This window comes from Myotis nattereri, assembly GCF_964212035.1.
Source record: "Myotis nattereri genome assembly, chromosome: 3".
NCBI lineage: Eukaryota > Metazoa > Chordata > Mammalia > Chiroptera > Vespertilionidae > Myotis > Myotis nattereri.
This window is the reverse complement of record NC_138077.1, coordinates 202,523,572-202,538,002: the sequence shown is the minus strand read 5'-3', so window position 1 is coordinate 202,538,002 and position 14,431 is coordinate 202,523,572. Positions and strand designations below refer to the sequence as shown.

Genomic DNA, 14,431 nt, shown 5'->3' with positions numbered 1-14,431 from the left:
ACTAACAATAGGAACTCATTTCCTAGAAATTAAACAACGAATTTGTTAGTGTTTATAGGATCCCATCCCGCTACTCACCATCTGCTTTCCCTGCTGGGAGGCACCACCCAGCCATGAATAGGCGCCCAGGTTTTGGAGTCAGGTAGCCTGAATTTGCTTCCCAGCTCTGCCATTCACTAACTCTGTGACCTTGGGCAAATTCCTCGACCTCTTGGAGCCTCAACCACCTTAACAGCTTTTTCCTCATCCACTCAGTAACTATGTGCTTAAAGCCACATGTTGGCATGAGCCACACAGATGTGGGCCCTGCTTCTAGAAAAACTTGCGGTGGCCCCGGGGAAGCTCGCCTGGAACCTGGGGCCACAGGCGTGATTGATTGACATGAGAGTGAGAAGACGGCCTTGGGAAAGGAGACAGGTACCCTGCGGCAACCCCGAGATTCTCCTCTGAAGGTGGCTTTGCGGCCGGGCACCGGCAGACAAATCGGATCCGCAAGAGAAGAGAAACTGGGGCCAAAGACACCTACTCCACAGGACGGGAGCTTGGAGAACCCTTCGCTCCGTGCACCCCAACCCCTATTTCTTCATTTCCTATTGCTCACCGATCCAGAGACTGCACAGCCCAGCACTTCCCTCTCCTCTGTTCACGTGCACTCAGCAAAACAGCCCGCCTCCAGCCTGGCTGAGACTTCCTTCTGCGAACACACACAGTTTCTCTCACGCCTCTGAGCCTTTGCACAGGCCATTCCATCTATCTAGAATGCCCTTCCTCTGGTCTCCTCTAACGCTATAGAGGTTCCTCTGGATCCTAGGAATGGTAGTGATCACTCCCTCCTCCCCACCCCACTGGTCTCCTTATCACGCATTAACACTGGACTCCCCTCAACTGGGCTCACTGGCTGACTGCCTGTCTTCCTGTTGGACCTGATTCCTGGAGGGGTGGGGGACACGTGTGCTGTGTCATGAAGCCCAGTGTCCTCTGTGTAGGGTATCCATCCTTCCTCCTCACCCACCTGCCCAATTCCAATTTCAACCTCAGGATCGAATTCAAGTGTCTCCTCTTGGCTAAAATGTGTCTACTCTTTCCACCCAAATGGGGTCCCCTCCCCTCTGTCCAACAGGTGCCTTACGTTTATGACTGACATGCGTGTCTCTCAGTATCCTGCAGCCCAATGCCGTGGGGCTCTCTCCCTCAAGATGGTCCATTCTGGGAGCAGAGACTGGTTTGTTCACAGCTGTAGGTTTGGGGCTTAATACTTACCGTGGTTCAGGAAGGATTTGCTCAAAGGATGAATGAAAGAACACTGCCGTCTTACCTTTGACACCCTGTACCTCTGGCCCCAAATGTCCTTTGGTCATTTCTCCTGGATGTACCACAGGGGCCCCCACCGCAATCGAGCCACCATCTTCCTCATCCATCCCAGTCCTTCCTGTCTGCTCCTTGGCAGGCTTACCCACCCACCCCCAACGTCTAGACTCCTACCTCCCTCTCTCTCTCACTCAGCATGTAACCAATTACTTTTCTTTTATGAATGAGGAAGCTGAGGCCCAGAAAGGTAATGCAACCAGCTCAAGGTCACACAGCAAGTAAGTGGCCAAATCCAGGACCTTGCTCTCTGGACAGCCTGGACTCCCTCCTCTATAGCAGTAGTTCTCAACCTAATGCCGCGGCCCTTTAATACAGTTCCTCATGTTGTGGTGACCCCCAACCATAACATTATTTTTGTTGCTACTTCATAACTGTAATTTTGCTACTGTTATGAATTGTAATGTAAATATCTGATATGCGGGATGTATTTAGGCGACCCCTGTGAAAGGGTCGTTCAACCCCCCAAAGGGGTCTCGACCCACAGGTTGAGAACCGCTGCTCTATAGGTTCTGTCTCCTTTCCCCTGCCTTCTCTACACACATTTGGGGCATCTGTGTTTTGGTTCAGGCTGACAGACTGCCCTCTGCCTGGGAGAGCAATCTGTCCCACTCTCTTTCATACATGTCTACTGAAATCTGCTCTCCGTTCTCTGAGGCCCTTCTCAAAAGCCACTTCCCCCAGGAAGCCTTCCCTGTCAACCAGATGCAAAATCTCCCTCCTTTAACCCTCCCGACTCCAGGTTTGTTTGTGCCTGTGATGGAAGCTCCTTGAGGAGCTACCCCCTCCCCCTCCAGTGCCGGGAGCACTGTAGGCTGCAATCGATATAGAGCAACTCCCAAAAAACAAAAACACAAGATTAAAAAAAAAAAGATATAGAGCGACTCCTCTTCCAGGGCTCAAGTGAGCCCTGGAGAAATAACAGCATTCTCTCTCTCCTGTCTGAAACTCTCCAGGGCTCCCTTATCTGAATAAAATTTAAAAAATCGCACCATGGTCCACAAGGTCCTATGTTAACTGAACCCACACCCCCCCAACCAGCCACCTCTCTGACATCATTTCCTACCATCTGCTCCCCTTAAATATCACCTCTTAGGCAAAGCGTTGACCAGCCAACATAAAGTAGTTCTCATCCTCTGTTAGATCTTCCCTGCTTCAGGTTCATTTCAGCACTTCACCCTATCTGCCACCCGCCTGGGAGTTCTGGGCTGGAAACATACATCTATGAGGTCATGTGCAGAGAGGTAGTCACTGGAGCCAATGGGGTGGACGAGACCACCCAGGGAGAGTGTCTGCTAGGAGAGGAGAGGAGCTAAAGGCTATAGAAAGGAGGATGAACCTGCAAAAACAGAGACGCAGTAGGCAAAATAGACAGTATTGAGTTGCAGGAGCCAGGAGAGTGTTCCCAGAGGAAAGGAGTGGTCAGTGGTGTCAGGGCGGCTGCTAGAAAGGTAAAGACTGAACACTGTCTGCTGAGTTCAGCTTCCTGGAGGACAGAGGTGACCTGGGCAGACCCCCGCCCCGCTGGGGGCCTCGGACGGGAGCCATCGGTGCAATGAGAGGAACTTCTTAGATCCTGGGAACTCTCAGCTCTGAGGTTCTGTATTTCAGCACAGATTCACATCCCAGTCACCAAAAAGACCAGTCCTCCACCTGCAGCCTGGGAGACACGGGATGACCTGACTGGCACTCAGAGGAAGCACCCCCGCGTTCCTGGGCCTGCACTGGGCACTGTGGGGAGGAGAGGAGGCCCTAGGCCCTACCAGTCAGGCCCAGCTGGTCAGCTCCCTCCCTCCTATGTGACCCTCTAGGTCAGGGGTCCTCAAACTACGGCCCGCGGGCCACATGCAAATACAAATATTGTATTTGTTCCCGTTTTGTTTTTTTACTTCAAAATAAGATATGTGCAGTGTGCATAGGAATTTGTTCATAGTTTTTTTTTTAAACTATAGTCCGGCCCTCCAACGGTCTGAGGGACAGTGAACTGGCCCCTGTTTAAAAAGTTTGAGGACCCTTGCTCTAGGTCCTGGCTTCCTTGGATGCCTCCAGGACAAAGACCACCCTTCCTCCCCACCAGCTGGACAGGATCAAAGGCTGGAGTAGGCCCAGCTGCCCAAGTGGCCTTGCTTGCTGCTGTCTGTAAAGGGCCCTCGATGTCCTTGGAAGGAAGGCTGAGACCCTGGCCGGTGGCTATGTAGCCCAGGGGAGAGGACTGACCCACATTGGGGGCCAAGTCCCAGGAAGAGGTTGAGAGGCTGCGCTGAACAATGACCTCATTTGATGTGCACAGCAAGCCTGTGAGGCGGACATTCTTATCCCCACTTCACATGGAAGGAAACCACGGCTCAGAGAGGTTAAGGGCTTTCCCAAGGTCACACAGCTAGTAAATAGCCAAGCCTGGTTTGTAATGCGGCCAAGTCTGATAGAGAGCCCATACTCTTTTTTAAAAAATATATTTTTATTGATTTCAGAGAAGAAGAAAGAGATAGAAACATCAATGGTGACAATCATTGATCAACTGCCTCCTGCACACCCCCCCACTGGGGATTGAGCCCGCAAACCAGGCATGTGCCCTTGACCGGAATCGAACCCAGGACCCTTCAGTCCGCAGGCGATGCTCTAGCCATTGAGCCAAACCAGCTAGGCAGAGGGTCCCTACTCTTAATCCTTGCACCTCTCCAGAGCTGGGGGGCTTTAGCCTTATATTCTCTCACAAGTAGTGTGACCTGGGGAAAGATTTATTCCCACTCTCCACACCTGCAATAAAGCAGATTTCTTAGTGCCCTTCCAGTCCTGATGCTATGTGATTAGCTAGCATCTGTTCAGAACTTTACAGTTTATAAAAAGGCATCCATTAGGGCATCTCATATATCCCCGAGTCTCGCAGGGTGGGAGAAGTATACCCTGCACTTGACAGACGTGCAAACTGAGGTTCGCAGAGATGCAGTGACCTGCCCAAGGTCACAAAACCAGCCCGGGCCCACCGGGCTTCTGGTCTGGAGCCCGGGTTCCATCCTGGACGCTCCTTCAACTCCCCTCCCGAAAGGGCGGCCCCGCGCCGCGCCGCACCCCGACCTGGCCGGCAGGGGGCAGCGCCCGCTCCCCTCGGCCGCAGAGGCCACGCAGGGGAGTCGCAGCCCCCGACCTGGGGGGCGCGCCTCCCGCCCCTACCAGACCTCGCGTCCACACCCGCATCCGAACGCGCGCCCGGGACCCCGCAGCTGCCTCCGGGCGCAGCCTGGGCCCACCCTCCATCCCGGGACCCTGGACGGCGCCCCGGACGCTCCCCTCGGACGGGGCAGGTCCTCCGGGACCCTCTTCCCCGCGCGCCTCCCGCCCGAAGGCGCCGGAAGGTGGGACGTCCCGGGTGGCCGAGGCCCGAGCCCCGAGCCCCGAGCCCAGGCGCCCTCTCCCGCCCTGGCTCCGGCGGGGTGGCCGCGGCGGCCACACTGCGAGCCGCACGGGGCCCCGGCGCGCCCCTCCCCGGCGCACAGACTCCGAGCGCTTACCCGCTCCCGCCACGCAGGTGCCGGCCCCCGGCTCGCCCGCCCGAGTCCTGCTTCCACGCGCCGCGTCTAGTCTCACCGCCAGCCGCCGCCTCGCCGCCGCGGCCACCCGAGCCGAGCTCCCGCCGCCTCCCGCCCGCTGCCCCGGGCCCTTCCCGGCCCGCGCCCTCCGCGCTCCCTCCGCCCCTCCCAGCGCCCTGCGGCTCGGTCTCGCGCTCCCCTTCCCGCGCCCGCCGCGCCTCCCCGCTCCCTCCCCCAGCGCCTCCCCCGCCAGGCTCCCCCCGCACGCGGCCCCCCGCCCGCCCGCCGGGAGCGAGGCTCGGCCCGGCCCCCCCAGTCCGGGTCCTGCGGGAGCTCCGAGTCCCACTCCAACCCCCGCCTCCGCCCCGGCCTCCGCCCCAGTCCCGGGGCGCCCCACTCCCCACCTGTAGGAGAGCGGGTGGCTTGGTCCGGAGTAGAGGGTGGTGGGAGGTGGGCCCTGGCCGGAGACCCTGGTGAAAGCCTAGCTTCCCCCATCCGTCCCTGCCCCGTGTTCATCCCTAGTGGGATTTTTTATTTCGTCAGTTAACAGGTATGTATCAACCCACTGCGCATCGGGCACGTTCGAGGCACTGGGAACCCAGCAGAGAACAAAACGGAAGTGGACCCACTGGCGCTTAATGAATGCGGTGAGCAAAACTTAGGGTCGTTTATGGGCTGAGTGCTGTGGAAGGAAAAAGCAGGGGGAGGAGACAGAGAGTGAGGGGAGGCACTGAACAGGGCGGTCAGGGGAGGTCTCACTGACAAAGACGGGGTGAGGGAGGGGCCCTGCAGAAATGTAGGGGTACAGCTCCCGTGAGGGACAGGCACAGAGACCCTGAGGGGACAGTGACCCGCGGGTTCTGGGGCCCCGTGAACGGCAGGAGCTGAGGTCAGAGGGGCAGCTCCTTCCCTCATTCAAACAGCAGATTCCAAGTAAGGGAGGCAACCCCCAGGTTCCAGCAGGTATGGGGGTGCTGGGATGAATCTACCTGCTTCCAGAGGCCCAGGGTTGAGAGGCTAGAGCACAAAGAGGAACAATGAGAAGTGCCCACTGAAGAGGCACCACGCTGGGCACGGCTGGTGTCTGGGTTTCACGGGTTTCACGTGGCTCCCGGGGAGCTGGCCTCTACCCTTACAGGCTCACTGCCAATTTGGGCTCCGTGTATGTCGAAGCTGTGTTGTTAAGTGCACTTGCCATTATGAGCCCTTGGTGAATCGACCCCTTTATCATTGTGGAGTGCCCCTCTGTCCCTGGCAATCGCTCTGGTGAAGTCTCGTGAGCTGGGTGTAGCAGAGGCCAGCAGCACCCACTGCCGCTGGTTTATCTGCAGCCCACACAGCTGTGTAACGCCTGGCACACCGGGAACTCTGCAGCCCCTCCTGGCATTCTTCTCAGTGTCCTGCTCTGCAAATTCCCTAGCCACTGGCCCTCCCCTCCTCTCTCTACACCTCACCTTCTTGGTTTACCAGCTTGGTGACCGACCGGCCTGGAGCCTTCATCTCTCTCAATCTCTCTTTTTTGGGAGGCTGTGATCGATGGTCATTAATAATGCAAAGGTTCTTTTCGTCTTAGTGCAAACCCCAGGCAGATCAATCACTGGCAAATAGACAAAAGTTATGTGCAGCCTCACCCCTCTCGGCCTTCTTCACTCTACTTAGGTCCTGGGCTCTCTTCCCAAATAGGAAATAGGCAATGCCAAATGGAGGCATTTCCCAAAATAGGTACTGCTGCTGGTACCCCAAGGTGAATAGTCCTAGAGGAGGAAGGGGTCCTAGCCACGCAGCGCAAGCGTTTGCAGCTGCCGCCAGGGTCCCAGCCTGAGACCCTGCAGTAGGGAAATCCACATGGCAGAGTGAATATAGACACGTCAGGCCTCTGTCCTGAGAGCTCCGGAAGCTGCCCTGACCATGGGGCGGGGGGGGGGGGGGTGGGTGGGTGGGGTGGGGGTGGGGGAGCAACAAGGGATCGGAGAGATGTGCAGCATCTCGCACAGGCTAACAAAACTTACATCATTGAACAACAAGAGCAGTTCAAGATGGTAAATGCCCCTGGAAAGTTGGTTTAAGCAAAAAGCTGGGTCTGCTGGAGAGGGCTCACATCAACCTCTCAGCCCTCACCCTGGGCCAGACCTCATGCTCAGGAAGCTCACAGTCCAGGAGAAAAAGCCCCCATGCAGTTCAGTACAACCCAATGTCGGGGGAGGGACAGAGGGAGCAGGGGCTTAAGGGGCTCAGAGAAAAGCATGCCCCACCTGGGAGGTGGGAAAGGGCAACCCCCCCCCCCCCCCGCACTGAGCCTTGAAGGGGGTAGGAGTCATCTGAGCAAACCAGAGGGAAGGGGAGCAGAGAAGTTCCCTGGTAGAAGGAACAGCATGTGCAAAGGCACAGAGGCTACCGAGAGAATTTGGTCTGTAGATGTCGCTAGCGTAGGGGAAAGTGGTTGAGATGAGGCTGGGAGTGGGGGGTGGGGGGCAGAAAGGGGTCAGCTCATGAAGCCTTGAATGCCAAGTGAAGGACCTGGGCTTTATGGGAGCCAGGGAAGGGTTTCGAGTAAGCGAGTGGCATGATTGGACAGGGCAAGTTTGCACTCTGTGGTACCCTGAACTCTGACATCCACATGGGCATCATCGACCGTTCCGTCACAATCTCCATCCCTGCTACCACAATCCAAAAACCTTGGGGCAAGTCCCAGGTCAGCTTCCTGCCCCTTCCAAACCATTCTCCATGCATCACTAGAGCAGACTTCCTAAAGCATAGGGAGCCCCTGCCCAGACTGGTAGGGCAGGAACTTCCCTCCTCACCCCCTCCTGCAGAGGTCCCAAGTCCCTTATCCTGGCATTCCGGGCTCTTCCCAGTGTGTTCCCACGCTGTATGCCCTGCCTTCTCCAACCCGGCTCATGCTTTCCCTTCCATTCAGAAAGTCCTGGCCCTCATTTCCGTTGGTTAGAGTCTCACTCATTTCCAGAATCTTTGATACCTCTTTGGTCTCCCATGACTCATCCCTCAGGGCCCAGCTCTGAAATCCCCTGCTCCGTGGGGCCCATCCCATTCCTCCTGAACGGAGGTGGTGATTCCCTCCTTAGAGGTCTGATGGCAAGTGCTGATGCAAGGATCAGACTGAATTTGAATCCTGATTTTTCAGTAGCTGTGCAACCCTGGACAACTTATCTAAATTCTGAGAGTTGGCTGATGGGTAAAATGATAACAGCAATAGTACTTATTTCATGGGGTGATGAAATCATGCATCCAAAATACATAGCACTCTGCCTGGCACATAGTAAGCCCTCCTTGAGTGTTCCCTGTCAGTATAATGGCCACACCTTTCATAGTTATTTTTGTGTGTCCATCTCCCCCAATACTATGAGTTTGGGAAGGGGAGGGGGTATTATTCATCTAGGTATGCCCCATGCCTACCACATGGAAGACATTCAACCAAAGATGGATGGATGGATGGACGGATAAATTAATGAAAAAAGTAGCCACCCATTCACTCCTGCTCCCCTGGATTCCCCTCTGCTTAGGAGGTGGGAGCCTGGCTTGCTCTTTTCTGAACAGGGTTGAATGAATTGTGTGTAAGAGGACTGGTGTCTGGGGCACGCTTTGTCATCAGACAGTCTGTGGTTGGCAATTTCTTCTGGGGAGAGCTGTCTAGACAGAGGGGACATCTGCACCACGGAGGAGCAGGGGCTGCATGGGAATCAGAATCCAGGGGAGGGCTTTCCAGGGAACCTGTTTTCTTCCTTCCTCACGCAGGACCTGGCAGAGCGGGTTTGCTATCTGCCTCCAGCAGTAGAAATTAGTTCCCAGCTTCAACCGGGGAGACAACAAAGAGGGGTTCAGCATGTTCCCTACCAGCCAGTGACAAGGGTAAAAGAAGGTTGGAGAATCCATCAAGGAAAGGAACTAAGATTTACTGAGCAGTGTTTAGTGTGCCAAGCACGATGCCAAGTGCTTGCCATGCATTCTCCTCTCTGCAGCCCTGTGCATTGCCACCTGATGAAGAGAGAAGCAGGCACAGAAATTAAGTGGCTTTCCCTTGCAAGGGTCAGAACAGGATGGGACCTCAGTTACGTCTAACTCCCAAGCCCATGCTCCTCCCCATGAATCACACATTTAGTCAACAAATATTTTGAGCACCTTCTCTTTGCACAGTGCCTGTGGTAAGCGGTGCGAGGCTAGCAAGGGTAATTAAGACGTGATTCCTTCTCTCAAAGACTGTATAACCTGAGGACAGAGGTGATCTTACTCAGCTTTGTGTCCCCAGCCCCAGCCTGGCAGTACAGTGAATGTTGAATAAAGCACAGATTGTCAGGCCTGGAAGGCTGTTTGGAGTTCAAGTATACCAATCCTGTTTGTTTACAGATGGGGAATCTGACTGGAGACTATGGTTAGGGGCTTGGGCTCTGGATTCAGACTACCTGGTTTGAATCTCAGCTTCATAGCACTTACCAGCTGTGTGACTTTGGGTTGGTCAGTTAACCTCTCTGAGCCTCAGTTTCTTTGAAGAAGGGAAAAAAAGGATGGTTTGGCTCAGTGGATAGAACGTCGGCCTGAAGGGTCCTGGGTTCGATTCTGATCAAGGGCACATGCCCGGGTTGTGGGCTCGATCCCCTGTAGAGGGCAAGCAGGAGGAAGCCAATCAATGATTCTCTCTCATCATTGATGTTTCTGTCTCTCCCTCTCCCTTCCTCTCTAAAATCAATTATATATATATATATATATATATATATATATATATATATATATATATATAATATTTTTTTAAAAGGATGGATTTGTGAGAATTAAATAAGATCATCTATGCATGGGGCTTAGCATAACACTTAACATGTAATCCCACAACAGTTTGCTCTGTTTACGATTAAAACAGTGAGTTAGTAATAGATCTGGACTAGACCCTGGGCTTCCTGACTCGAAGTCCAGTGCTCTTTCCAGCTCCTCATGGTTCCTTGTGTCCATTAGAGTGTGGTTAGGGGAGAATGGGAGTCATTTAGGTGTGATCCAGTGTCTGTGTCCTTGGGAACAGGTACCCACCTTGGTCTCAGTGCCTCCTGCCACCCCCACTCCTGGTGTTTGAAGTCTTCCCTCCTTCCTCCCCCCACAAGCCCCCGGCACTGGAGCCCAGAGACTCACAACTAACCAGAGACTCACACCACACACTGAAACTTCTGATAACATCCCCACACCTCCCATCACAATTTCCTCTGCTCCAGCAGGGCGGGACTGAGCCAAGGAAGGCGCCAACAGGAAATTCCCCGGAGCAGTGAGGGATGGATGTCCGAGGTCGGCCAGGGATACTATCTCCAGCATCAAGCCTCCCAGCGAGCTGGAAAGAAACCCGTCCCACAGGAGAGGTTTTTCTGTTTGTTTTCCTCAAGCTTGACTTCTAACAAGAGAATTTAATTAAGAGCTCCATTGCTTCGCCCAGGGAATAAAAATCCGAGGGAACAGCAAGGCTGAGGCTGGTGCCCGCCAGGAAAGGAGGAAGGGGCCTCTCTTGACTCAGATCAGCCTGGGGCGGGTTTAAGCTACAGCAGAGAAGTTCAGCTCACAGAGGACATTCGGTCTGACCCCAAGACAAGCATCTTTTCCTGCAGGAAAAGTTTTCGATTCTGCGGTGCAAATGTAAAGAAGTTTAAACCAGCTGAAGCAACAGGCAGAGTTTGATATTCCCAATTGTTTCTGCTCATCCCACTCCAACTGTCTTCCCTGGGGCTGCTGGGGTGTAGAGGCAAGTCAGTGGGTCTGAGTTCAAATTCCAATACTGTACCTTCCTCTGCCTCAGTAACATCATCTGTAAAATGGGACAACTCCACCAATACAGTCACATGACCCACCTATACAATAAGGATAATAACATCTTTCTTACAGAGTTGGGGGTGGGGGAGATGACTGAGCTGGGAGCTGGAAAACAGAAGGGAGATAATGTGTGAGAGAGAAAAAGGCGTGGGCTTGAGAATTAGACAGGCCTGCTGCTCACTTGGGCTGGATGGCATTTCTCTGAGCCACAGTTTCCTCATCTGTAAAATGGGGATGTTAGTGCCTACTTCACTGGGTTATTAATGAGAACGAAATGAAACACGACATGGAAATACCTACCCCTGGGCCTGGCCAATCGTTAAATGTTTGTGAAATTTGAAACACCCCCTCCCACCCCTCACATCACCACCAGATTCCCAGGATTTGTCATGGAGAGAAATCTTTGTGATTTGTGATTTGACATGGCTTCCTACTTCTCTGCTCTCGGAGACTTCTGGGGCTGGGCTGGAGGGTCAGTCATTTGCCAAGAGGACACATTTTCCTTGACTTCTGACTTCCCGCAGGACTGACATGGACTGGGGATGGGGCCAGCTTAGTCATCTTAGCAAAATCCACTCATCAGTTCTGTTCTTTTTTTTTTTTTTTTTAAAGGCAATATTCGACTTAGTCCACTCTAACCAGTCATTTCAACCAAAAAGGCTGAAATGTTTTGTGAGTGGAGGTACATGCCCCGGAGGAGATGATGGCCTGGTATCTTGGTTTAACCCATGACAAAGCCATTTGAGAAGGACTTTTGATGTTTCTGCCCCCAGGTGGCCAGGAGGAAGCCTCTAACTCACCCCTCAGCTCCTGGAAGTCTCAGGAATCTCTCAGGAGGAACTGAGGCTGCAAGAAACAGAGAAGAAACGTGGACCCGGGTTTGAGTTCCCATTCACCTGGCTGTTCGTTCTTGCCAGGTGACCTCAGCCAGACCCATCACCTCTTGGAACCTCTGTTTCCTCTCTCCCTTATTTCATTCTGTTTTCCTCTCTGCTGTCTCGTTCTCAAGGGGTCCCTCCCGGAACCCCCCTCTCTAACATGCTCTATCTCCTCACCCTGCTGTCGTATGTTTTTCTTAGCACTTTACTGATGTTATATTTTTATTAGAGGCCCAGTGCACAAAATTCATGCACTGGTAGGGTCCCGGCTGTTGGTTCCCTGTTCAAACTCCTGGAAGAACTCCAGTTGAGGGAACAATTTGCATACTATGCTTTTATTATTTAGGGTTCTGTTTACCGTCCATTTGCTCCACTGTTGTCTATTCTGTTTGCCACCCTGTCCCCAGACCTAGATTTATGCCTGCACATGCTAGATACACAGTAGGTAGTTCTTGAGTGAGTAAAATAATATAAAACCTTGCAGGGTTGTGGTGAGGATTTTAGTGTTTACATCTCACTCCTCTACTTACCGGCTATGTGACCTTAGATAAGTTAGTTCCCTGCTCATCTGTATAATGGGCATAATAAAAGTATCTACCTGTATTGCAACGAGTACATGAAATGATGCCTATAAAATATTTAGCACAGTGTTGGGTGCAGAGTAAGTGCTTAATAAAAATCAGGTACTTGAACAGACAACAGTTGAATTGAAAGGTTTACTCCACCTTCGGTATGTGGAGTGGAAAAAACTCCAGAACTAGGGTGTAGGATGGATGAAGATGAGGGTCTGCCATGGGGAAGACCAGGCAAGAGGCTGTTGCAAGAACTGTAGGGCCTGCCCAGCCAGTGTGGCTCAGAGGTTGAGCATCGAGCTATGAGCCAGGAGGTCCCTGGTTCGATTCCAAGTCAGAGCACATGCCTGGGTTGCAGGCTGGATTCCCAGTGTGGGGCCTGCAGGAGGCAGCCAATCAATGATTCTCTCTCATCATTGATGTTTCTATCTCGCTCTCCCTCTCCCTTCCTCTCTGAAATCAATAAAAATATATTTAATAAATAAAAAAGAAGACGTGTAGGGCCTGGCTCCAGGTAGTGGCTGTGGGGAAGAGGGAGGAAGAAAAATAGGAGTATTTCTGAGAAACTCACTGTTCTCATAGGACCGATGCCAGCCTCAGACAGAGTATCCTCAGTTAACTTGCGCCCTCCGCAGTCTTGTGATTCCATCCTGGTGGTTGGGAGCAGAGCGTTCCAGGATAGCATGCCTCTGAGCACGGCAGACAATGAGAAAGGCTGAAGCCTGAGAAACAGATGGTGCCAGTGGGTGACAAGGCACCGGGCACAGCACTTACATAATTAATCTTCGAGGAGGGGGTTGTCATCCCATTTTATGGATGAGCAAATCTGAGGCTCAGAGAATGAAAATAACTCCCAGGTCAATCTGGCAAGTTGGGTGAAAACAAGAGGCCCTGCTAACAGCTTCCTGAGTGCCAGGCCCTGCCTTGAGGAGCACTTTCCATAAAGAGCTCCCAACCAGCCCTTGAGGTCTTTATTCTCCCCATTTTACAGATGCAGAGACGGCACAGAGAGGGCAGTAACTTGCCCAAGGCCTCAGAGCTAATAAACGTGAGAGAACTAGGATTCCATGTTCTCTCTGGGGTCCATGCCACAGCCCGTGACTATTTGTCCAACTATAAAATAGCCCTGGCCTGTTTGGCTCAGTGGATAGAGTGTTGGTCTGTGGACTGAAGGGTCCTGGGTTCGATTCCGGTCAGGGGCATATGCCTGGGTTGCGAGCTCGATCCCCTGTAGGGGACATGCAGGAGGCAGCCAGTCAGTGATTCTCTCTCATCATTGATGTTTCCATCTCTCTCTCTCCCTCTCCCTTCCTCTCTGAAATCAATAAAAGTATATATTAAAAAAAAAATAGGACTCAGACCATCTACTCTCACAGGATGGCGGGAAACAACAAGATCATGATTCACAGGGAAGCACTATGGAAAGTGCAAATAGGAAGTGAGGGACTGCTACCCCAGAACCGAGATGAAAAGAGACAAGAGAAGAGTAGCCAGTAGTGTTCCCGGCCCAGGGATGGCTCCACAGAGTTGCTTCCGGCCTTTTCCCCACCTTGTCTCCCTAAAACTCATGAGCCCCTTGTTCCCGAGGGTGCTGCCGCTATGTGTTACTCTAGTTACAGAGAGAAACCTGGCAAGTAGTGGGTTCTTTCTCAATGTTGAATGGAGCAGAGAGAAATAGGGCAGAAGTCTACCAGTTTTATGATTTTATAGCCCATCACACCACTCTCACTGGGACCCAACTAAGCTAAAAGGCAGAGGTTAATCCTAAAAAGGGGCTTGGAAAAAAATGATACTAACACATGAATGCTGAACGCCACTTCCAAATTTAACCTGTAGGTACTATGGAAAGAGCAGCTCTCATCTCTCCAAAGACAAGGCAGTTTGACAGTTGCTGACATTCCAGGGAACTTTCTGGTGTGGAGAATCAATTGACAGTCACATCTGAGATTCCTAAGCTTCCTTTTAAAGTCTCAAGGGTTCCCTTCCAAACATAACCTCCAAATTCCATGTAGAAATACATGGAAATTGAAAGACAGTTTTGAGAAATTAGAGCTGATTTTCACCCATCAGACTGTAGAAATTTTAAAAGGTTGGTAATAGTTCTGGCCTTGTAGCTCAGTTGGTTTGCGTGTCATCCCTATACACCAAGGTTTTGGGTTCGATCCCGGCAGGGCATATACAAAGATCAACCAATAAGTGGAAGAACACACCAATGTCTGTCTGTCTGTCTCCCTTCCTCTCTCTCAAATCAATAAATAAAGTTTAAAAAGTAAATGAAAAAGGTTGGTAA

At 52.5% G+C, this 14,431-nt stretch overlaps 1 long non-coding RNA gene across 1 annotated transcript; it reads left to right on the top strand.

The window, feature by feature from the left end:
- Window positions 1-5,297: 5,297 nt before the first annotated feature.
- LOC308517429 lies at window positions 5,298-13,440 on the top strand. Its single transcript, XR_013995828.1, has 3 exons — window positions 5,298-5,539; window positions 10,109-10,246; window positions 11,465-13,440. It is a non-coding gene; the product is annotated as an uncharacterized lncRNA (long non-coding RNA).
- Window positions 13,441-14,431: the final 991 nt, after the last annotated feature.